General features: G+C 46.7%; 1 protein-coding gene and 1 pseudogene across 1 annotated transcript in view; both read left to right on the top strand.

The window, feature by feature from the left end:
* The first annotated feature begins 210 nt into the window (after nucleotides 1-210).
* Nucleotides 211-22,446, top strand: part of LOC121670061 (cell migration inducing hyaluronidase 1) — a 105,005-nt gene continuing 82,769 nt past the window's right edge. Inside the window, exon 1 of the mRNA XM_042039809.1 lies at nucleotides 211-3,360. The gene's annotated coding sequence lies outside the window, so the exon portion shown is untranslated. The remainder of the gene's footprint in view (nucleotides 3,361-22,446) is intronic.
* Nucleotides 5,113-22,047, top strand: LOC121670063 (annotated as a pseudogene).

The raw sequence follows: 22,446 nt of genomic DNA, 5'->3' as shown, positions 1-22,446 counted from the left end.
AGGATCAGTGAAGGATGCCCGGGATGGCCGGAGGATGCCCAGGATCAGTGAAGGATGCCCGGGATGGCCGGAGGATGCCCAGGGTCGCTCCGGCCGCGCGGGCTCTGTCCGGCCGCGGGGCAGCGGCTGTGCAAGGGCGCCGCCTCCCGGCCGCCCGCGGCTCTGCAGGGACAGGTCGCGCCCCCTCCTTCCCCCGGGTCCGTGTCCTTGGGGGCTCCGGGCACTCAGATTTGGGGTTTGAGCTGCCTCTGACCCTGCGGAGAGCCCGCCGGGCCCCCCAGCGCAGGAGATTTCCTGCGGCGCCTCCAGTACTCCGTGGGAACGGGGTGTTGCTCAGGGGATGCTGCCTCTGTTCGTCCTTCCTTTCTCGAAGGAAACAGGAAACCGCCCAGCGAGGGAGTGTGCCAGGGAAAAAATCTCTTACAGAGGAGGAACCTCCCTGCACCCGTGTGCGAGAGCTGAGTCCCTGGACAGGGACGTCTGTGCCCTGCGAGTCAAATTCCCGCATTCAGATTAACTTGGTTCTCTGCCCTCGCCTTACCATGGAAATCTCAGCCATCGATATTTGGTGTTGGACGCTACAGCTGTGTTTGTAGGCAAAGCATCACAGTCATTGCAACGTGCGAAGACTCGGGATGGTCGAGGTTGTCTCCTCCCTGACAGCCCATTATAGAAAATGACCCTTTTTTTTTCTTGTTAGAAAGGCAAACTGCGGTTTATAAGCCACAACAGCACCCGGAGGAGGGCTTGGGTTGGTTATTTTTGTGAGGAAGAGTTACACCAGGCATATGTTGGAGGCAGTGAGCATTAGTCATGATTTCTCATTTGCAGGTGTGAGGTTGTTCGGGAGTGTTCTCACGCTGTGGATGCATCCTGTAACAGAGTGCTGTGGTGTAAACTTCATCCCGGTGCTGCTGCAAAACAGAAATCAGCTTGGAAAAATGAAATCTGCAGAGTGAAAGAGTTTAGCTCCCGAGCACCCCTCTACAGATAGCAATGGGGGCTTCTCTGTTCACTTTAAAAAGAGACAGCATCTTTAGAAAACAGGGTGGTATGTTCAGTCTCTTTTAGTCTGAAATCTTCTTCCTCAGGCCAGTGAAAACTTAATATGGGTTGAAATGGCACTGAAATCTTCCACCTGAGAATAGTTCTTTCAAAAAAAAAAAAAAAAAAAAAAAGTCAAACCAGCGTGTTTCTGGCTACAAAAGAAAATGCCTTTAATGGATTTAAACAGTACTCACTCCTTCAAGATTTTGGTTGCTTTTTCAGGAAAAGTCCCAGGTAAGCAGGAGTGACTTTGGCTTTGTTGATTGTTCTGTAAGGCCTGCACAAAGCTTAGCACTTACCAAAGTGCTTTACATTTACCTTGACTATTACTATGTTTGATTAATTACTGATGCCTTTTATTTAGACTGTAAGTTCGCAAAAGCTTTTGCGTGAAGTAAATATTTTAAATAACAGTGTATGAGATTTCTAGGGCCCTGGCAGATATAAAAGAAAGGCTCAGGTCCTCTTCGAATTTTGCACTTCTACAAACATTGAGTTCAGAGAATTTAGTGTGTTTTAGGACAAAATACTCTTATTTGTCTTGTCTTGCCTGAAACTTCCACCAGTAGATAAATTTTTTTCTCAAAAGAATGAGTGAAGCCTCTTATACTTCTGCTAACTGCTCTGCGTTCCCATGACCTGCATTCATATGTGTCATATTCAGATAAGGAGGAGGCATAACGCTGACTAATGCTGCTTTTTTGGAAGGAAAAAAGACAAAAGCTATTTGAGACAGGAATAGAAGTGCCAGCACTAAATGACAGATGAACAGCTGGTAGCAAAGGTGGCAGCTCTAACGTTTCTCTGTGTTTATGGAGTACTGAAATGAGGGAATGTTATCTGGATTTGTTTCTCTGGGCTGGATGCTTATCTTCAGACTCAGCAATTCTCTGGGTCCCAGGACCGGGTGTAAGAGAGTGGATGGGTTTTGTTTAGCACAAGTGAGTGTTGCTCCCTCACCAGAGCTGCAGCCTGGAGTATGGGGCATGGCTGTGCCCCTCACCCACCCCCTCTGCTTCCAGTCTGTTCCCATATTTTGTCTGACAGCACTTGCTCCTTATTAACATGACTATAGCGTCTTTGTGCCCTCTGTCAGAAGAAATCCTGCACCAGAATAAATTTCAGTGGTGACAGATTGGAACAGTTTGACCAGACGATGGCACACAAATGTCTCGGGGACTGACAGCACCTGTGGCTCTACACCTCTTTGGCTTTGGCCCTGGGCAGGAGCAGTGCCTGGCACCATTGCCTACCCACTTCCGGCTTGTCCTCTCTGGATGTTGGACTCTGGGATGGAGATGAGGGATTATGACCCTGGGAGAGAGAGGCTGTGGCTGCAGTAAATCAGGTACCTGTGTTTATGTGTCACCCGGAAGCTCAGTTGTGCTGTACTTCAGAGTCTATGAAAAAGTGTGATTTTAGGGTTCATGGAAAACAAACCAGTGTGTGATGGTCAGTGCCAGGTGTGCCAGGTGTGATGGTGTGCCAGGCAGTGCCATGTCCCCTGAGACTGGGACCTTCCAAGCCGGGAAGGCAGTCCCAGCAAACGGGGCTCTTGTCAGAGCAGCTTCTAAGCCTTTTCTTCTCACTGCAGACTCTGAGTACGGGTTGATTTGGCAGATGATGTGGGGTGAAGTGGCAAATACCTCTCTGCTCACCCTCTGTCAGGGGAGCTTTTGCAGCTGCTGGGTTACAGTGTCGTCCATAGATCTGCCAGTACAGGACAGTACAGGGTGAAACACCACCACGGGAAGGTGCCGGAGGGGTCAGCTGCCTCCTAAGAAGGGCCAAGGCATGTCCCGGTTTAGGACATCAGGAGCTGGGGGCTGGGGCGCCTCAGCCCCCCACCCTTGAAGAGGCAGCTGGCACCCAGCCGCATGCTTTGCATGGGGCTGTTGAGCCCCACCAGGTGCTCAGCAGGCTCTGCACAGACCCCGGGGGAGCCCGGCAAGGAGCCCGCTTCCCCCGGAGGTTCAGAGCCGGGGAAGACCTTTCCGTGCGGGCAGCGGGGCATCAGGGCGCCGGTCGTAGATATACGTCCAGGCTGGAGGGAACGTCCCCGGCTGGGAGGAGCCAGCGGCTCAGCCGCTGTAAACAGTGCGGGCACCGCCAGCGGTTGGGAGATGGATATAAAAAGGGAGGCGGAGGGGAGGCAGCCGGAGCGGCGGAGCGGGAGCTGCCTGCGCCTGTCTGCCCCTGCCCGTCCCTGCCCTGCCTGCCCCTGCCCTGCCAGCCCCGCCGGGTGCCCGGCAGCCCGGGCCGGCAGCTCCGAGAGGCTGCGGGCAGAGTCCACGGTCGGCGCTGTCGGGACAGGTAAGTGTCTGCAGCGAAGTTTTGAACCCGCCGGTGCCGCTCGTCGAGCCGCCGCTGGGTTCTCGCCGCGCCGGCTCCCTCTGTCCGCGCTGCCGCTGCGGTGCTCGCCGCCTCCGGGGCTGTGCGGAGCGGGGAGCGGGGTTCTACTTTCGCCGTTGCGACCTTAAGTGAAGGGGGAAAAAGGAAAATCTAAAAAACCCAACGAAACCAAAACACGTCAAAAGCAAAACGTGCCTTTTGCCGGCTCCGTGCAAAGTCGCGGCGCACGTGTTGCGGGCGGGGGCGGCCCCGGGCTGCAGGTAGCGGCTGCGGGACCGCCCGGGACGCGCCGACCGCGGGGAGCCCCGGGGAGCCGCGGCTCCTCCTGCCCTTCGCTCCGGACCCGGACCTGGAGACGGTCCCGGTCCCGGTGCCGCCGCGGGACGCGTCGTGGAGCAGCGATTGACGGCAGCATCAGGTCGGTACCGCTCCCTCCGCGCCCCCTCGTCCCGCCGGTCCCGCCGCCGCTGCCGCCGCCCGTCTCTTGCAGGGCCCCTCCCGGATGTCCCCCCGCACCTCGCCCCGTGGCGACCCGGCTCCGACACCCGCCTTGCCGGGCCGTGGGGCGGCCCTACGCCTCGGGAGCTCCGCCGCCTTACACTCCCTCGTCACCCGCGACGGAGGTAAGCGGGGCCGCCGCCCGCCCCGGAGCCGGTGCTGCGGGGGATGTCCCGGCCGTGCCTGCCGGCACCTCCCGGCCCGGCGGTGCGCGCCCCCAGCCCCTCCGCTCTCCTCGCCACGCAGGGCAGCTGGTGTTGGCCGACCGCCCCCACCGGCCGCCCATCACCCTGCGGGCCCGCTACATCCTCATCCACGACGGCGGGGAGCTGCACATCGGCTCGGAGCGCTGCCGCTTCGGCTCGCGGGCCACCATCTCGCTGTAGGGGCGAGCCGCCGAGGGGGCGGCCGTGGAAGGCTTCGGGCAGAAGTTCGTGGGCGTGGGTCGCGGCGGCATCCTGGAGCTGCACGGCCGGCGGCGCCGCTCCTGGACCCTCCTGGACAGGACGCTGCATCCCGGCTGGGGCAGCCGCGGGCCCGACCTGCGCGTCCCGGGCGGCGGCACGGCGGGGCTGCTGGCGGGGCCGCTTCCACAGCCACCTGCGGCCGGGCGGGGGCCGGCGGCTCAGCGCCTTCCTGGCCCGGCAGTCCCCCGGGGGGACTCGGCCGCCCGCAGCCGCACGCCGGAGACGCGGCTGCTGCTGCTGCGGGACCGCCTGGGCAGCAGCTTCATCGCCCGGCTGCGCTACAGGTGAGGCGGGGGCGGGAGCGGAGCCACCATGGACAGCTCCGCGCCGCCGGGGGCTCGTCCCGACCGAGGGGCGGAGCGGGGCTCGGCCGCGCCCGCGGGCGGGGGGCTGCGGGTACCGGGGGGGAATGCTGTGGGTACCCGGGGGGATGCGGGAAGGATGTGGTGGTCACCCGGCGGGGAATATGCACCGGGGCACCCGTGCCAGAGGGTGCGGAGTTGTGCCACGCTGTGAATCTGAACAGCGCGATGATAATCGTAGCACAGTCTGGCTCACGTGGATGTTGACCAACCTAACAGCAGTACTCTCTCAAAGTAACGTTTTAGCTTTCTGCAAAGGGATGTGCACTTCTATCGTGCACAGGGTTATCTAGATCAAAATTAAATCAGTATGCTCTTCATCTAATTGCATGATTCTGCCATGTGCAACTGTAAAAATAATTGATTGCTTCATTTTTCAGGGGTGCCTCATAATGGATTTAAAGTGGAGGTGTCCAAAGGAGTAATTCTTCATCTGGTGGATGAGGTTACAAGCTGGTTACCTGGTGATCGTATCCTCATTTCATCATTGCCAGTACAGATTGTTCCATGCATCAGGCTGAGGAGTTTAATCTCCTTCCTTGCCCTGAATGTAAAAACAATCAAGTGAAAATTGATGGTATGAAATATTTTTATTAGGGTAGTCATTTGTGGTAAATATTTATATTGTCTTGTCTGTTTAAGTAGTTTTTGTCCCATAAACACAAGGGCACATATGAGAGCTGAAGGCCCCAATACTATTTTGGGTCTTGAAAGTTTGACCAGAGGCAGAAGTCCTTTGTAGCAGCCAAGGCAAGTGCTGTTCTTCTCTGGGATCAGATACTGGGCATGTCTCCAGACTTGGTGATTGCTTAAACAAAAGGTGTGCACTTGCTCAGAATAATTCAGTAATAAAGATGCTGTGTTCACCCTGAATAAAAAGGTTTCTGGTTCCCACAGGCAGCCCACTTTGTCTTCACGTTGGAGAAGTCATAGATGGTGCTGATATGAGGGCAGAGGTTGGTCTTCTGACCAGAAATATACTTATTCAAGGAGAAATGGAAGACGCCAGTTATGGACAAAATCGATGCCAGTTTTCCTCTTTTGATACATTCGGAGGACACATTAAAGTGAGTAATTTTTAATACATTTGCTTGTAGGTGGTTTCAGATAGTTCCCTTCCTGGTTTGTAAACAAGCAATATAAAACATCAAATTACCACTGTGTGTGTGGGAAAAGGTGTATTTGCCTATAAAAAAGGGGGAAGTTTGTTAGCCTGTCTTGCAAAACTAGACTTGCAACGAGACTGTGCCATTTTCTTCAGCAAGTCTGCAAAAACTTGCCCTTCTAGGGGAAACCCTTTGAGGGGATTCTCTAGCAGCATTGCTGTGAGTAGAACCCGTGTGAGGTTAGTTCCTGAGATGTCACTGAAGAAATTGTGGTTCCTGCAGAGCAAACCCGCTCCCTCCCTGGCTCTGAGAAGTGCTGGGTCTCACCCTGTTGTGCTTTGCCTCCTCTTGGCTGTCTCGTGTTCAGGGTGGAGGTGCAGCCTTGCTGGTGCAGGGGCTTTGTGTAAAGTTGCTCCTGTACCAGGCAGTGGAAACTGGGGAGCTGTGCAGGTCTGGGCTGAAATAACTTGCCAGTAGAAGCTGCCAGGAAATAGAGCCTGGTGGCGAATGCTCCCCCTTTCTGCAGTTGGCAGGAGCGCCGTGTCTGTCACTGGTTTTGCTAAACACCGCACATGCTGTTTGGCAGCTGCTCCTTGGCAGCCCCGTCCGGTAGGTGTGCAGCTGCTGGCACACGGCTCTGCAGGTCCTGAGCTGCTGTGGGTGGAAACAGGGAGCTCACACTTCCTCCTGGGACCAGACTGTGTTTCACTCTGCAAAAATATTGCCTAATGGGAGAGAAAAAAAAAAAAACAAACCCAAACCTGTTTTTCTTTTTGTGCGTGTTTCTGTTGTAACACCTTACCTGGATCTACATTTGTCTCAACAGACCCTAAGGAATTTTAGCTCTGTTCACATGTCAGGAGTGGAGTTAAAAAACATGGGGCAACAAATCCTGGGCAGTTACCCTGTGCATTTTCACCTGGCTGAGGATGTCGATGAGAGAGGAGGATATGAACACCCAATGTGCCTCGATAACCTGGCTATCCACCACTGCTTCTCTAGGTGTGTTGCCATACATGGAACTCATGGCCTTCTGGTAGGAGACATATTTTATTAGTAACAAGTTCATTTCTTTGCTTAGCCAGGGCTAAAGACCCAGAGCCATTTGTGATGCAAAGAGAAATCAGGATATTGAAATAAGGCACCTTTTCCCCAATAAATGTCCTGACTTCTCCTTTGTTGGAGTTAAGACTGGTGCTCTGGTAATGCTCTTTGAAATAAATGTCAGGTTCTCAGCACAGACTAATTAATATTATCAGATCAGATATAGTGTGATCAGATACAGTGAAATCTTTTCCATGGTAATTCTGGACAGTTTGTGATAATGGGAACTTTCATTTAAAATTAAAGAAATGGAGTTTAAATGGAGCTTACTGAAGCAATGGACCTTTAATTTGCAATAGAGATAAAAAAGACAGGGCTTGTTCAAGTCTGGGCAATGTGAAATATATCCCAAAATGTTCACATGACAAAGGGAATGAAATATGAGCAGGACAGACCCAAATGGTCGCTTCAGTTCCAGGAAAGTCCTCAGGAACTTGGCTTTGACCTAGATCCTCACAAGGGCATTGTGAAGAGGAACTTAAAAGAAAAAGGTCACAACAAAAGCCATACATGTCCCAGCTGGAAAAGAGAGATTCCTGCTCCAGTCCCACCGCATTGCTGTCCGCCCTGCAGGACCCTGAGTGACATTTTGGTGACTGTGAGCATTTCCTCATTCACTCGATGTGTGCTCAGGCAGACACTCCCTGACCTCCTGTGTTTTTCGTGACTGTATTTTCTCAGTCCTGGACATAAAGCTGTGTAAGACATGACATAGATGTGCTTTGTGTGTGAAAGGGTCCCCTGAAAGAATGTATTAATGAAAATGCAATACAGGACCTGGAGCACTCTTCATGTGTCCTAAAGTTGATTTATATTGTTCAGATCAGTCACAATTATTGATTGCCTTCTCATATTCATGATTTCCTCTGTCTGTAGAGCCTTTTTTTGTGTACAGAGCTCCCTAGGTTGACAGGAGGCTTGTCCAGTATTTGTGGATGTAGTTTAACTTTCTTTCTTTCCCTGTGGGTATTAAACCTCTGGAATTGAAGTAACGTGTTTGGGACGAAAAATTAAGCCTTATGCTAATAATGGTCCTTAGAAGAATGGTGTATGGTGTTGCTCATTATCAGAAGGGAGGTACTCAGGGCTTTATCTGGATGTGTGGGGTTCAGTAGTTCAAACAAGAAACCAAGTGAGATCCAGCCCTGGTTGTGTGACTCTGAGGGCTTTGAGCACATGAATCGGTGAGTAGATTTTATAGTAAAGATTAAATGTGTGATTCTTTGACAGAACCCTGTGGCTCTGATATATAGTCAGATGATATAAATGTAATAAAAGCTTTGCTTTAAAAGAATTTAAAATAATTTGCAGTGCCAGAGAACAGCATGTGTATCAGAGCAAGGCAGTTAAATAACACAGACAGGTACCTGCTCCAGCATCAGATTGTGAAATCCCAGCCCTTGAAGTGGAGTAGACCAGAGAGGAGGTTTCCCCCCTCCCATCCTGAGGTTTTTGATGATGTAATTTTAGATGTACTTTGCCAGAGCAGTTTGTGCTCCTCTGTGTGCAGGTCATGCGGAGCTGTCTGCACTCCCCTTCTCCATCTGTTGCTCTTGCCAGGCTTGTGCTGCTCGGCAAGCCAGCAGCAGCTTGGGTTCCTCACAGGGGCTGGAAGCAGGCTGGGATGTGCTCTGTGCCCACATGCCAGGCATGTGCAGACTGCTGGAGTCTTTCGTGTCTGATGGTGCAGTGCATAAAGGTCACGTATATTGTGTTGCTGAACTATATATAATTCAGTGTTTAGAGGCATCTTAATCATCTGGTGTTGGCCACAGCAGCAAGGCTGCAGCCTGTGTTGGGGACAGTGTTTCATGCTGGCACATACAGTAAAATGCCACTGTGACAGTGCTGTGGGTGGGTGCTTTTCCAGGCTTGGGTTTTCGATCAGTGATATGCTGGAATTGATCATTTATTGGGGTTTTGTTCTGATGGCATGGACCCTTATCTTTCCATGCAAATGTAAGTGATCTTTAAACCACATTAATCCTGGTCATGAGAGTGATCACTACAGTTTTGTGTACGTAACTTTTCAGGGCTGCCATGCAAGTCTGATGCTAGGACTAATTTTATTAATTAAAGCTATAATCTGCTTTTTGGATACAAGTCTGGCCTTTCATGCAGCCAGTCTGAAGCACAGATTAGCCAAACTGCAGCTAAATGCAGAAGAATGAAACTCTACAATCGAAATGCCATTTAAAACAATGAGCAGTTTGTTGTCGTATTTCTCTCCCCAAAACTAGTCTTCCACGGCCTCCTTAGCACAGCTTCTGCCCATCCTTTGGGAGGGTGGAAGTAGCCAGGCCTACTGATCTTAGCAGGCTGGCAGGGACACTTGCATTTTTGTCTAAATCCATTTCCTATCTGTATTTCCAAGACTCAGCTGGCCAGGAGGGACACACTCAGTGCCAGTTCTCTGTTACCCTCCCTGTGGCTCACTCCATGGTGCTGTACCCATGTGCAGGGTCCCAATGGATTTCCAGCACTCTGTCAGTGGAAACTGGGTACCTGGTTGTGTTGTGCCTCATTCTTAAGTCTCTTTTGGACACCTCATTGAGGCAGAAACCAGAGCAGCAGATGACAAGTTTGAGGGGTGACTGCCAGGAAAACAATGAAATCCAGCAGACCTATACCTATGGGGACTATAGTGTTTGTGAGCCCAGATGTTATGTACAGTTGCAGCCCATCAAGGGGAAATTACAGGATATGATTCCATGAAATGGATTTATTTCAAGTATCCCTCTGTATACAAAAATAACCAAGTAGGTTAATATTAGTTAATCTTGCAGTCTTGCACAGACATAACTGACGTCAACAGGAATTTTGTGTGCCTGAAGAGGGAATATAAATGCTGACAGGGATCATTTGAGTACAAAGTTGAGGTTTCTGTAAGATTTAGTAACAAATAGCTGGTATTTTAACTAGCCTGATTTAGTATTTACATTTAAAAGAAGGATTTCTGAATTTGTCTTCATAAGACTGTACATCAAAGGAGGCTTGTGCTAAGTCCTTTTGGTCAAATTAGGGTTTAATGCAATATCCCTGAGCATGTCAATTAATATTAAATACACTGAAATAGTAAAATATCATCTCTACCCAAGATGATCATTACAGGAAAGAAGTGGCTCTGCACCTCCTGAGAATGGAGGAGAAGGAATGGAAATCTCATTAATATAAATTACTTTGCATGGTGCTTTTTAAATAATATCTTATTTAATTTTGGAAATGTTGCAGTCATAAAAACTTCTGTGTTAACCATGCTGATTTGTTGGTTCATCATTCAAGACACACTTATCTTTATGTATCTTTACGCAGATATTTACTTCATGACACTGAATCAAATATTCTCTCTGAGAGCTGAGGGTACTTTTATATCCAGTATTTTGCAATTTTCCCTTAATTACACATATAATCTTCTTCAGAGTAATTTTAAGGTCAGTCCACAGTTATGCACACTGCCTGTAGTTCAAATCAGCTCCAGGACTGATGGAGGCACCATAGATAGAAGGTTAGCAGTGTTTTTATTCGTGGTCTTTACTGCCTACCTGCAAAAGACGTTATCCAGTGAAGTAAGACAACAGATGACAACGTTTTCATAGCTACACCTGGCTTCTGTGTGTACCACTACTGATCTTCCCTCTGAAGAAAAACTCCTTACTGGGACAAACATCAAAATTATGTCTCCTTAATCTTCTGCTTAATGGACCATTTGCGGCTTGCACAGATATTTGTTCTGTTTTTTCATGTAGAAGCTTCATAAATTCATAGAGAATCCCCTAACTCCTGCCATTGCCCCTGAAGTTTCAAAAAACAGACCAGAAGTTTCACTTTTCAGGCATTTTCCAAAGCTGCTTAACTTAAAAAAACCCCAACAACCCTTGGATTTCCTTCAGCTGCATTGAACAGAGCAAGGATTTTGTGTTAACGTTCTCATATAATTTACAATAGGTTCAGCATGTGGCTCCATAAATGACCATGTCTGACATTACTAGATGGTTTATTTTCCTTAAAGAGTGTCATTAAAAGGTTGTGTGGAGTTTTAAAGTCAATTGGAGAGTTGTGGCTCAAGTCCAGGGCAGTGCTATGAAAATGTATCCCTTCCTGTTTGGTAACTGCTTAGGATCATTTCGATTTTGATTTTTCAGGGCTGTCAGCACGTTCTGGATTGCAAATCCAAACAACAACAACTTAATGGAGAATGTAGCGGCTGGTGCTCAGGTAAAACCATTTAATGGCAGAGCTATGCTTTGCCTCCACTTCCCAAATATTCTACACTTATCTATTGATGTCAGGAGCATTAAGTTTTTAGTAAGACATAAAATTTGGATATGTTTTTCTGCAACCTTTTTCTCTGTTAAGAACAAGTATTTGCCTACACTTCACTGATTTCTCTCACGATTGTGCCTGGAAATGGTGTGTGATGTCTCTTAGAAAATGTTGATTTTTATTAGTAGTTAATAGTTAAATGCCCAATAAAATTTTATATTTCAATATATGAATACATGCTCTCTCCTTATTATTATCTCTTATGTTTACCCAAAGCATATTTGTGTTTTATATACCTGTATAGACCTGGCTGTTTTCTGATAAACCACCCGAACTCCACCCACAATAAATGCATTTTTAAAACACTTGTGTGTATGCCCCGGGGACCTACTACTGTGCATGCCAAAGGATAAGCTGGGAGGTGTGGGAGTTATGGGCTGCTGTGTGTCCCCCAGGACCCACACCTTGGACAGGCTCAGGTTGGAAATCTGGCCAGCACAGTGTGAAAAGCTAAACTCCCAAGGTAAACTGTACCAGTATTTGCCCTGTTTCTCAGACCTCCCTTTCTCTTTCAGGATGTTGGGATATGGGACCTCTTCCACCGGGTCCCTGCTGGAGAGTCTGATGGAAGATATCCATAGGGACAGGCTGAGCACTCCCCCTTGGGAGTGTTTTACAACAGAGTCCGCTCCAGTTTCGAGGTATTTGGATGGTTTTTATGTTCCTGTCAATATAATAGTGTGGCACTGACTGTGTGTGCTGCTCTGTGACAATTGTGGGTGTCTCACATTTTGATAAAGGTCTTTTTAACACTGTATCAAGACACAACCAGCTTTTGGGGGCAATGTTTGTTCTAAATATTAGAGAGTGAGCTGAGCAGAATGAAGGTCCCATTCCAGGCCCTTCAGCTGGGTGGCTGTGTTACAGGGAATGTGCCCAGGCCATAGGTACACCTGCTTCTAAATGAGATTTAAAGAGACACAGGCAGGACACTCAGCACTGCTGCTGGCCACAGTGATGCCAGGATATAGGGGGATGAGGAAAAGTCATTTGTGCCAAGGCCTGCTCATCACCTCTGCAAAATGAGACCAAAAATTCAAGGGTAGTTCCAAGAAAAACACTTTCCCCCAAATATACTGTTGACATGAAAACATAACCTGTAAGATATAAAAAACATTTTTAACTCATTTCACAACATTCTAGATTGAAATTGGTTCTGTTCTCTGTGCTTTGTATATTTTACATCTTGGTCCATGGCAGCTGCTGCTCCAGCCCAAAGCCTGTACGCTGGTTACAGCAGCTCATGTTCTCCTCTGACTGTCGGGGGACTCGTCACTCATTATTTAAAGCCTTAATTCTTAACAACACTCTTTTTCCAAAAAGTTATCAAGAGCTTGGCAGGGTCCCTTACTGCTTTCTGCGAGGGGAAGAGAGAGAGAGAGAGAGTGGGAGTTCAGAGCCTTGCTTTGGGTCAGAAGAGAGCCCAAGATGCTGATGCATAACATATGGCAGGGCAGGCTCTGTCCTGAATTGAGCGTGCCACATCCTGTGCTAATGTCACACTGAGAGGTGCCAAGTGACACCGAAAGGGAAGAAAGAGCCCCGGCTGCTGCCGCTCCTGTGCCTGCACGCACGGGCTGCCCACATTCATTGATAAAACGGGGTCTTTGGTCCCTTTGGAGCGATCTGTTAAAGTAATTGGAGGTGTGTGCATTTCCAGGCTGGTTTGTTTATTGGAAAAGGAGTAAAGACAACGAGAGCCAACGCTGAAGGTCCCAGGGAGTATCTCACTGCTGGTAATGCCCGGTAAGCACATGCTGCATGGCTCCGTGTTTTGGATAGTTGTACCTCGTCTTGGCTTCTGCATTGCATTTAGCAGATCATTAATGCCTCATTATGGCTGGAGCATCTGAGAAAAAACACAGGAGCTTTCTCTGATGAGCAGAGGCAACTATTCCATAGCTATGCACTGGATTGTTTGTGTTATTGCTGACCGAGAAGGGCACCATGCACTTGGGGTTGTGAGGACTAAGCAGTGAAGCATGTGGAAGTGGATCCAGATCCCATTAGTGCATTAGCGGGTTTGTAAACCCCAACATTTATTACTCATTGCTTAGAAGAACTTATATCTGAAAGGTGATGTAAGAGGCTGCTGAGACTGGTCTAGGATTAATGAGGAAACTAAGTAGCCTCAAAGGTTTTTGCCAGCTGCTTTGAAATGTCTGAGCTTCCATTCACAGAGTGGAAGCAGATAATTAAGGCCATTTTCTCACTCACTGCAGTCCTGTGGGTGTGTGTGAGGAGGTTGAGAGAAATCAGCTGCTGCTCCTGGTCAAGCCTTGGCTTTTTCCCTCCTCCATCATACCCTATCAATATGATGTTCCTGTAAGGCTGAAAGGAAAGGATGACTGGTGTCCCTTGTGACACTTCCCTGCCAGGGTGATCCCCTCGGGCACCAAGGAGACACGAGCCTTGGTACCTCAGCTGGAAGAAGTAGGGGGTGAGGGTAGACTCAGAAAAAGCAAAGGTGATTTTTTTCCCAAGCACAGCACAAATTTACCATTAACAGCCACTGTGGCAAGAATTAGCCTGTGAGTAATTGAGATGCACCCAGCTCAGCAGCTTCTCTTTCAGCAGACACAGACATGTGTGGGGGTTTGGTCTGTACATGCAAGGAGAGCAGCTCCAATTACTCTGTTATCTTTGCTGAATGAGATTCTTGAAAGTGTCTAATTGATTTTCTAGCATCAACACAGGGATTCTCAATGGGCCCTGTAAGGACAGCTACAAGAGGATCCGAGTGACTTGGGAAAAAGGTTTCCTATGCCTCTAAATCACACTGAATCAAATTAAGGAGTAGCTGTGGGCCCATTGGTGTCTAGTGAGAAATAACCTGCTCATTTCACCTGGGCCAGAATTTTGTCCTTATGAATGTTTCTTATTTTCTGTTTTACACCAAAGCTCAAAAGTGAAATCAGGCTAACAGCCTGACTCTGATTCAGGACATATCACCTCTTTAGACCTACCATGCCAATAATTGGAAGCCAAACAAGATCTGCTGGGCATTACTGCCTCTGTCTAAAGTTGATTCCTGTGTCTCTTGTGCTGCATTAACTAAGATTCTTTCTTCAGGTTTCCCCCACATTAAGATGCTGATCCTGAAAAGCCACGAGTTCCTGCCATGATTGATGGTCTTACTGCTCTTAAAAATAATGACCACGGGGCCTGGGCCAGGGGTGGTGACATTATTTTCCACAGCTCAGGGTAGGTTACTGTTTTATCATTCCCCCCACAGCAGATATAAATAGGTCTGTAGGCCAAATTCACTGCAGCCATTCCTCATCATTTACACCATTGTATTTCCTCTGTCCCAGGTTTTCAGAAATTGGGATTGGACTCACTCTGGCAAGGTAATTTCTTAAAATTGATCTTCTTCCCATATTTTCCCCCCAGTGCAACACGCTCAAGAATGGAAACTGAGACACTCCCCTGGTAATTAGTGTAAGACAGGAGAAAAGCTCACATTTCCCCTCCTGGACCACACCAAGTCTTCCCTGGGCAGCCGTAAATACAAGGGGCAATTTAGCCTTTCATTCTCTTTGCCTCAGCATGCCTGGGGAATACATTGTAATTGCTGAATATTTCCTGCTGAACGGGAGGTCCTGATGCTCCAGCTCAAAGCTACCTTGGCACTAACTTGCTGATTTCTAGACATACTTTAGAGCAGGCTGTTACAGCAGTGCATGCACCTTTTTCAAAATTAAGGACACAGATTCTACTGTGTCTGTGGTGTAATTAAAAGTGTTAATTGGTGTGCTGTGCTGCATATTTACGTGGTGTTTCTTTGCTTGCAGTGATGGGACTTTCCCGACAGACGGCTCCAGCCCGGAGGTCACAGGCTCCATTTTTGGTGGAGAAAGCAGCAACTTTGGCTCCCAGGGAGGCCAAAACAGCTACTGGGGAAAAGAGGCAAATGGAGAATACAGAACACTGCCCAGAAACAAGTGAGTTATTCTTCTGCCATTTCTTCTTGGCGTTAGCTTAAGGTAGAAGAAAAGCCCCAGGAATTAATGTGGCTACCAATGAGTAATTTGTACCAGGTGCTTAAATTATTGTTCAGGCCAGAAATAATAAGCATCCAAATAAACTCACTCTTCAGGCCAACAGCTTGAGAGCATTCTTGACTGAATGTGTTTGATTTAGTTTTCTCCTTAGTGTATTAGTCAGTGGAGAATGGATTAGAGAATCCGACATATGCCGAATGTCTCTTGTGCAGTGCTCCAGTGGCACAGCATCAGGGTGAGGGTGCAGCTCCCACACACCATGACACCCTCCCTCCTGTGGGCATAGCTGGGCAAACACGGCCAGTTTGAAAAAGGAGAAACCATTTTTCATTATAGCATCTTTTTTCTTTTTTGATAGCTGTGTTATTTTCTGTTTTCAGCAGCACAGCCTCCTCTCAAGCAACCACAGTGCCTACCCACATCCTCACAGTAAATTGTGCCAACCTAAGCCTAAATTCTACTTCAATGTATGTTTTTGGTGATGCTTACCAATTCCTAAGCCTTCTATGAGGTGCTTAAAATTAAGTAATAAGCAGTAGTAATTAGATATGTCACGCATGCAGCCCTGGCTATACATGACTCAACCAAAAGTGACAACAGGAATGGGATCTCTGTAGGACAGGAAGAATAATCAGAGCTATCCTCAGTTATTATTGGTGTTGTTATTTAAATTGAAACTGCAACAAAACTCCTTTGCAGTTCAGACAAGCTCTAATCATGTTGTTAATCAATGAACACTTGGGGAGGAGTATGACAGAACAGCTGATACCTGTCCTTTTGGTACTTGCTTCTGAGGAGACACTTGCCTCCAGGAAGTCTGCCTGCTCTCATTTTTTCAGTCATGCTGATGTTTTCCTGAGAAACCCATCTGCCCTGGAACAAGGAACCTGATGGCAGTGCTGCCCCACACAGCCCTTTGGGTCTTGTGGAAATGAATTCCTGCGTGGCTGAAGAGAAGGGCCTTGAGCTGCTCTACCCCAGCTTACAAGATTTAGGCAAAATTATGAGAAATTTTTTTGGCTTTTGAGCCTCATCCTGCAGAGGATGTTCAGCAGAATTTCATCCTTCACATATGATGAGTTGTCAGATCCCAGTTTTGGGAAAGAAAAGGTGGTTTAGCTACTTGTTAATATCTTTCTATGCTGTCAGAAGACATGGAGTTTGCCCAAGCTTTTTACACAGGACTGTTTGTGTTTAAATCTCCTAGGACATTCCCTATCCATGGGTTGCAGATTTATGATGGGCCTGTCGGGATGGGAAGGTGCACTTTCGAGAAGTTCACCCCACCTGTTGACAGATACTCAAGTGCCATTGGGTTCTTCATGAAAAACTCCTGGCAGACCAGCCCCCAGAACAATGTGTCACAGACCCTGATGGAGAAAAGTGTAAGTGAGAGAAGCAGAAATGTTTGCTGTTAGATGTGAAAGGTTTTGAAGTTTTTAGCAGTGATCTATCCTAGAGCAGGATTTCCAAGCAGTGGTGTGTATTACATTGGTGCATGCCATCAATTCGTTTTGAAACACTTTTCTTCTTAGTAATGAAGGGTTTTTATATCAAATGGGATGATATCTTATGCCTGGGCAGACATGCGCAAAGAAATCTGCATTGGAGAAAAGTTTCACTTTGTAACCAGAAGACCCAGAACACAACTTTAGGTGGTACAGCATTGCCAGCTGCTGAGGACCTGCTGAGGACCTGGCCTCAGAGGCTGAGAGGGTCACACACAGGATATCAGGAGCCGGCAAGCTGCAAAACAATCCGACAGAAATAGCAAATGCACTGAGAAGCAAAGCCATGACCCAGTTTCTGAGATCAGCTGTGAAATTCCTGTTGAGCACAACAGGGACTTCCCTTGAGCTGTGACAGCAGAATGGGCCTCTGTATCTCTGCCTTGGCAGAAGCTGTAGGATGCTGAGCAATTCCAGTCCTTGTCCTGGGTTCCTGCAGGGATCATGACTCTGGACACTTGGCTTGGAAAATGATGGATTCCACCTGGCTCTCTCCCAGCACTCATGACCTCTCCTTAGCTTTTTTCAAACAAGGTCTGTAGTTGTTAGGATGTCCGTGAACTGTAGTAACTTTGGCTTGAGGTTTGGTTTTATCTTGAGGAAAATTTCCATTGCTCTGAGATTGACCAATGTCACTCCCTCTGGCAAGCAGAGAGTTTATCTGTCCCCTCTGGTACACTTTAGACCAACAACCAGGAGGTGTTTCATGAAAGGATGACGTTGATTGCAGTCACTTGACTGCTCCTCTAAGGAAAACACGGTCTCTGTGCATTTGGTGAGGAGATCTTAGTTACCTTAGATGTGTTATGGACCTCTGGAACAAGAATAAGGGGTAATTTGCTGTACCTTCTTCATGTGCTCCCTTGGGGAAATGGCTGTAAGATCGTCATGGGGAACATTAACAAGAAAATCAACCTGGAACTGGGGAGGGGAGCTTAGAGAAAAGAAAGTTTCATCAGTGGAGTGGAAGAGTGGAAAATTTCCTCAAGTAATGTAGGACTGTCCTCCAGAATGGTTTCAGACAGGTGATATCTGTGCACATTAGCAAAAGGATGATTATACCCTGAATGGCTGAAAATGCAGCTCTTTAATACAGTCACAACATTTGATGCCAATGAGCCTGTTAAATCTGCAGCATTTTCTGTTTGAGAGGCAGTTTTACTGCAACACCTTTAAGAGCTAAGGTTTTCAAAGTAAAAATGGTCAGAATATTTCCTAAATAATTCTGCAAAGCAAATTTTGCCACTGGAGTGTAAGCCTATTACAAAAAAATCCCCAAACCCAACCAAACCCTAATGACACAATCCCAATAATTATTTATTATTTGTCTATTTCCAAGAAAATACCAACTTCTGCAGCTGGTATTTACCAGCTTAAAAACCACGTATATTTGTAAGCACCTGCATCCAGCAATTTTCACTTTGATTCTATTTTATCTGGGTTGAACCCAGATGTGCTACATCTGATTTCAGACTTGTAGGATCACAGACAGTTTATTTTTTTATTGTTTTTGCTCATTGCTATATGTGATAATTTATCTTTGCCTAGTTAAGATAGAGCCTGTCAACCATTTTAATTAATTTTCCATCTCCAGGCTTCACTTTATTAGTTTTTAAAGGATGGCTAAGTACTAATTCCCTAAAGTACAATCATTTTACTGTTGTTCTTTAAGAAGAAATTAAACATTACTGCAAGTTGTACAATGATGACAAAACTATTAGTCATGCTGAAGGATAATTGTGTAATTAATCAGACTAATCAGCAGATTGGTTAGGCAACAAAATAACAAAGCCAGTCAGGTCTTGTTTAATTCCAGCATAAAAATAACAGTGAAGCAGAACATAAGACCTAAACATTGCACTCCATACAAAGGATTCTACTTGTCTATCCACTGACAAAGCTGAATCTCACGTGTTATCTATGCATTTATCCATTGCAATAGTACTGCTGGGCTTGTTTGTTTGTTTTGAAAAGAGTACTTCTTAAAAGTCATTTCAAAGCTGTAACCCAGCTGAGGGATGACTGATGGTTGTGGTCTCCTGTAGTTCTGTCAGCCAGGAGGACTTGGAGACCTCAAAGATGCCCCAGCCCAGAGCCAAGCCATATCTACACGCTGGTGCATCGCTTCTTAAGACCTGACATATTTTTTTTTAGTCATAAAACAGCCACCCATTCCCCCCTCTGTCCCTCTGAGGGACAGAGTGAGGTGAGGAGCATGGGCAAGGCCACCTGCAGCAGGTGCAGAAGCCTCCCAAACTGTCCTGGCTCACATCCACTGTGTCTCTGTGTCCACTAAAAGTCCCTCTGGTTCTTTTGTCCCTGCAGACAGGAGTTTAGGGTGGATTCCAGCCTATTCCACTCCTACCTGTTCCAGGAGTTTAGGGTGGATTCCAGCCTATGCCACTCCTACCTGTTCCAGCTCTAGGGCATCTCAGGAATTGCTTCTGCCAAAGAAATCCCAGTGGTCTGTGTTGGGTGGGTTTGTGATCCCCAGAAGAGCTCACAGACCAGTACTGACTCCTGGCTATGGACTAGCAGCTCCCATGGGATTGCAGTCCAGCCTAGCTAAGAGATGGGCGCTTCCTGATGTTGACTTTGCTATGTTTAGCCTGTGTTGTTTTAGCACTGGGTTTCTGCATCAAAGCACGCATTTACACACAGTTCATGATGGGAAAAAGAAAAGCAGACACTGAGTTGAAGTCTGTTATTTCCTGAAATACAGAGCAGAAAAAAAACCGTCCCAACCTTAAAGAGACTCCTGACCAAAGGGAACTTGGCAGGGTGAGGGTTTGCATCACTCCAGCAGAGGAAAAGCCTCTGAGGGACAGAGACCTTGGGTGGTGAAACAGAGAAAGATTCCCTCTGGATGAAAACGGTTTTCTTAAAATGATATCAGTGGTACAGTGAGATGTCTTTTATTGCCAGTTTGTGCCCAGAACTTGAATTTTACAAAAAGTTACAAGTTATTACAATGATTTCCAGTACCTTATTATCTTTTACAATAGAAAGAGCGGTTGTCAGGGTTCCCTGCAGGTGTGTTAGGTGTGCTGCCTTTGGACAGGTTGAGTTAGCACATTCTTAAGGGGTTTCGTACAGAATGCTGTCAGGCTTCAGACAGGTAACTCAAGTAACCTTTATACCATAGCACTTGGAGGTAGTCCACACTTAGTGAAAATTAGGTGTCTGAATAGCAGTGTGGTATCCAGACATGACCTGTCTCTGCACCCTCTTCTAGCCCATTCCTAGCTCCACGTGAACAAACCTGAGGAGCTGAGTCTTTGTTCCTGTGTGTTCACTTAGAAAAAAATACACACTGCCATGGCTGTAATTGCAAACTTCTTTGTTGTTTTGTAATTGCACTCCTATCCCACAGTGTACCAAAGTAAGGTAACCTTGAGGCTTACACGAGAAGTGACACTGCTCATTAACATTGCCACTTTAATTCTGACTTTCAGACTTTTTAGAGGAGAATGCTAGAGATAAGAATAAAATTAGCACCAAAACTGTCTGCTGCTGGATGGAACACTGAGGGTGTTGATCAAATGTAAGATGTACTGGCTGTGCCTTCATTTGGTTTGAAGTGCAGCTGACTTTGTTCTCCTCCCCAGCGAAGTGCCTGTTTTCATATGCAGCTCCAGAAGTGCCATCACACACTATTTCTAATGCAGTTTTTAGCTGCAGCACAGTGTTTACATTTTTAAATATCTCCTCTTTTATCAATTAAAACTAGGGAAAAAACCCCAATTTTTGGGATCCTCCTAGGCCAAGTCCAAGTAGGCTTTTGGGGGAAAACTTTGTGTGGTGAAGCAAGAAAAGGTTTAAAAAAGCTCAAAAATTCATCTTAAATTTCCAAATGTTTGAGCCTCCTTTAAAGGAAACTTCTTCAAGTATTTGTTTATGAGATTCATACTTAGAGAAGAAAGTGGCAGAAAAATGGTTCTAGGCTTTAATTTCATTTTAAAAGAATAAAGACTTTTATTCTGCAAGTAGTGGTTGCTGCAGGGTTTGGTGGTTTTTTTTCTTTTTTGAGGCAATGGACTTCCCATCTAACTCAGAATCACAATAACCCTTCTATTCTCCTAAGCCCTTCTGTTTATTATTGTTAAAATAAAGCTTTTAAAGCCCTTAGTAAACTTGCAGCCTAATCCTGCTGACCCTAATTCTTACTCATGTGCACAGCCCAATTAAAATTAGTTGGGCTAAATGGAACAAATTACAGTCCTTTGGGTTGGCACGATCCAGTTGTTATTTATGCTGTCTGCTTTTATGCACGCTGCTGCCGGATTCATTCAGAGGGCTTGACCTGGAGTAATTATTTTCTTGATTACTTCGGAACTTCATCTTCACACCCTGTAATAATTTCATCTGCAGAGATTAAAATATTCCATCCTTTTTTTTGCTGAACATCTGCAGTTTCCTTGTTTTGCTGGATTCTCTTATCAGGACAGATATTTTTACTTAGCTACTGAAAAATCTTGAGAGCAGAGCTGTGCACAATGAGGATAATGCTTCTTCCTGTTATTTCTCCTTCTTAAAAAAAAAAAAAATTCTTCATGGGATATATTGGAATATGCATGAGAGCCAATTCTGAGAATTTTAAACTTCTCTAAGTTTTATGGGGGTGTAGGAGGAACAATTAGAAAAAAATGGCACTGAACCACTTAAAATGGGCATTGAAAAGATACGAGAAAATGACCCAAATATCCAGTCTTTCTTTTTTTTTCTTTTTTAACATTCCTCAGTAAATTTCATAATCATCCAGTACTTTCCTACACTTTCAGTCATCCTCTTCTTTTGCCACCATTCAGTTTATTGCTGTGTGATTTCAAGCAACACATGGTGGTGTGGGTGCACTTCAAAGAACCAAAGAACCAAAAGTCTAATTTTTGTGAAAATATCTCCTGGGATTAAGAAATGAGAGGGAGGACCAACACAGCTGGCATTTTTTCTAAACAGAAGAGCCAAAACAAAACTCTTTGCTCAGACAATAGAGCTTCCTAGTTCCATCTGTATCACTGTCAAAATGCTGCAAAGCCAAGTCCTTATGTAGAGCTGAGCACTGATTTTTCACCTTATTTTCTCCACTAGCTTGGACTGAAAGTTTTTTTTGGCAGGCCGGGCCAGTGGTTTGGAAACAACGACAATGATGGTGACAAAATGTCCATCTCCCATGGTGTGGATGGCTCAGTGTCAGGGTGTCCAGACACCTCAGAGGCAGAGCAGACAACGCCCTGCTGTGGCATCCCGGCTGCCTCGCTGGCCCCCGCTGGGATGGGGCGATGTGTCCCGGGAAACTCGCACAGGTAACGGGGCAGCCCAGCCCGGATTGTCGGTGAGAGGGGGGTGCAGTGAAGCTGCTCAGCACTGCTCACACAAAGGGTGAATAATTAATTTGGTAAAATTTTGCTGCAAGGGGAAATTCAGTTGGGGGGAAGTTTGGTGTTTCCTTGTTCCGGGCGTTTGTCCGCTCTATCACGGGGCTCTGGTGGATTGCTCTGGTGGATTATGTTTCAGCAATGGGAGATGCTACATTCTGGTACATCCTACTTGTGTTCAGGATGGTGAAATGGGTGGTTGAGATGCAAACTCACATCTGTTTCTTGTTCCCCACGTAGAAATCACTGGCTGAGGGATGGCCTTAAACCTTCCCAGCAGTGAATGTCACAGTCAAACAT

This window comes from Corvus kubaryi, unplaced genomic scaffold (genome assembly GCF_017639235.1).
Source record: "Corvus kubaryi isolate FWS band 111438036 unplaced genomic scaffold, C.kubaryi_AGA036_p1.0 37394, whole genome shotgun sequence".
In the NCBI taxonomy this organism is placed as follows: Eukaryota; Metazoa; Chordata; class Aves; order Passeriformes; family Corvidae; genus Corvus; species Corvus kubaryi.
This window is presented reverse-complemented; position numbering and strand designations above follow the sequence as displayed.